This window comes from Triturus cristatus, chromosome 10, assembly GCF_964204655.1.
Source record: "Triturus cristatus chromosome 10, aTriCri1.1, whole genome shotgun sequence".
Lineage (NCBI taxonomy): Eukaryota > Metazoa > Chordata > Amphibia > Caudata > Salamandridae > Triturus > Triturus cristatus.
In genome coordinates, this window is record NC_140593.1 from 1,115,364,635 (window position 1) to 1,115,367,269 (window position 2,635).

A 2,635-nucleotide genomic window follows, 5' to 3' on the forward strand; every position below is an offset into this window, starting at 1 on the left:
GCCCCTTTTGCAACCGGAGCATCACTTTTTCTGGCGCTCCGGTGGCATAGCGCCATTTCTAATATTTACAAGATGGTGCTAAGCCACTTAACGCGCCTTAATGCCACTTTGTAAATATGTCCCTTTCCACCACAGTCTTCTGCGGCAAAGGGGAGTGCAATCGGTGTTGCACTGGGCATTCCACTGCAACACCCATTGCTTTTTGACGCTGCCTCAGATTTACAAGCCTAAATCAGCACCAAAAAGTAACGCCAAGGAATACCTGGTGTTAGTATAATAGAACGAGGAGAAATTATTAATTTCTCCTCGTATTTTGCTCTTTACATGTGTACTGCATTCTGCATCATACATAATTATTGTTAATTATTGTTTATGTGCTGGAAGGTGCCCCTTCCTGCACATAAACAATCGCCCCTGTAGCGCAAGCACCCTTGCAACATGGCAGCAGGATGCTGCGCTGGTTCAAGGCAGCTTTTTTAGCGCCACGCTAGGGGAAATGGACAGGTGCGACGTATTCATGTGAATACAGCACATCCCTAAGTTTTAAAAATGTCAGACCTCGGTGTTACCAAATTTAGCGTAACACCGCAATCCGAAATTTTTTAGTAAATATGCCCCCAAAGGGTCATTCGAGGTGAAACAATATTTGCTCCCTCAAAATACCCAAATATTCCTAGAAGAATTTTGGTTAACAGGTACAGTCCTAGGGGGACGACTTCCTCAATTCAGTTGAAAGAAAGCATCATATTCCATGACGCCCCCCACTACCTTGAGCACAGAGTGCCTGGTCATTGCCCACCTACTAAATTATAGGGACCAAGACCACATTCTGCAACTATTCAGGATCAAGGGACCATGGCAATTTGAAGGCGCTAGTGCTACTGCATATTCTGACTACACATCAGAAGTACAGCGGCGTTTAAGAGGCACCAATGCCTTATGAACTTGAAATATGCACTTCTTTTTCTGGCCAATCTGAGAGCAGTGAAAGGGGACAAGATCCACTTCTTACAATCACCTGATGAGGCATGGGCATGGCTCCAAACCAAGGGGATGCCACTCCCACATGGCCAGTTCACTCAGGGGTGGGAGAGCCAATGCCAACAGAGAAAGAGACAGCAATGCACATACCTTGTTCACCATTCTGCACCATGGGGAAGGAGCAGGTAGACACTGGCAACAAAATGGGGGAACATCTAGGACCTTCATGTTAGCCTACTGTGGGGAACAAAAATGTGGATGGCACTGGGAGTCCCTTTGATGATAGTCACAAGCAAAACAGTTCCAGATGGCAGATACATCTTTTTTCTTTTTTTTTAAGTCCTCATTTACCTTTGAATCAAACTCTGAGGCCCCCCTGGTCCAGCACCTTCCAGAGCTATTTCTTTACACCAAGGATCTCAGTGTCTTCTATAGTTCTCCTATATTTTCTCTGTCCAGGTCGGAAACCAGCCAACACACAGATCCTACCGGAGAGTTTGAAGACCATAATAAGAAGGCCGGATGTACGCCTGCGCGGCACTTCCTGTTTCCCTGCAGCTTAGTCTTGGTTTAGGGTGGTGGATACTTCAGTCTGCGATCTGTCTCTGGGAACGCCTGCGGCCGAGGTCAGATCAGGAGGGTTGCTAACCCGCTCGAGCGCCAGTGTCAGCGCCATCCTCTAGAGCAGGGCCGCCGCAGCCACTATGCAGGCCATCAAGTGTGTGGTGTTCGGGGACGGGGCTGTGGGTAAAACATGCATGCTCATCAGTTACACGACCAATGCATTTCCTGGAAAATACATCCCCACTGTGTTCGACAACTATTCTGCCAATGTAATGGTTGATAGAAAACCTGTCAACTTGGGGTTGTGGGATACAGCTGGACAGGAAGACTATGACAGGCTGCATCCCTTATTATATCCGCAAAGGGATGTGTTCTTAATTTGTGAGTCCTGCATCGTTTGAAAACGTTCGAGCGTAGTGGTATCCTGAAGTGAGACATCATTGTCCCAACACTCCCATCATTTTGGTGGGTACCAAGCTTGATCTGAGAGACGACAAGGACACTATTGAAAAACTCAAAGAAAAGAAATTAACTCCAATTACCTACCCACAGGGCCTTGCCATGGCCAAATATTTAGGTGCTGTGAAATACTTGGAATGCTCTGCACTTGCAAAGCGTGGTCTTAAAACAGTGTTTGATGAAGCTATTAGAGCTGTTCTCTGCCCACCACCTGTCAAGAAGAGGAAGAGAAAATGCAGGATCCTATAAAAATTGACACCGTAAACTCGCATCAACTCTAAACCCCTGTAAGCTTTGCTTGCCCAAAATATTGGTGCACAGACTCGCAATGCCATTCTTCCTCTACTTGTAATCAATTTTCGAGATTCACCACAAACTTCCCGGTTTCATTTGTTTTAAGTTTAAAAGTTAACACATTTTCTGATACTAAAATGAAATCAACCATGATAGAAAAACATTTAGATGGCCTTATTTTTACACCAGTTGTGTTATTGCTCAGACCAATCACGTGTTGCCAAACTATCCAATAAACTCTTTCTGCTATGTGCACTAAAAAAGACAATTGTCCTCCAGAATGGTTACTTTCTCGTTTTAACAAGTTTAATTTGTAACATTTGTTTCGCAGGTGTGG

At 45.1% G+C, this 2,635-nt stretch overlaps 1 pseudogene; it reads left to right on the plus strand.

Annotated features, from left to right (window-relative positions):
* Positions 1–1,585: 1,585 nt before the first annotated feature.
* LOC146796663 (ras-related C3 botulinum toxin substrate 1 pseudogene) lies at positions 1,586–2,253 on the plus strand (annotated as a pseudogene).
* The last annotated feature ends 382 nt before the right edge of the window (positions 2,254–2,635 follow it).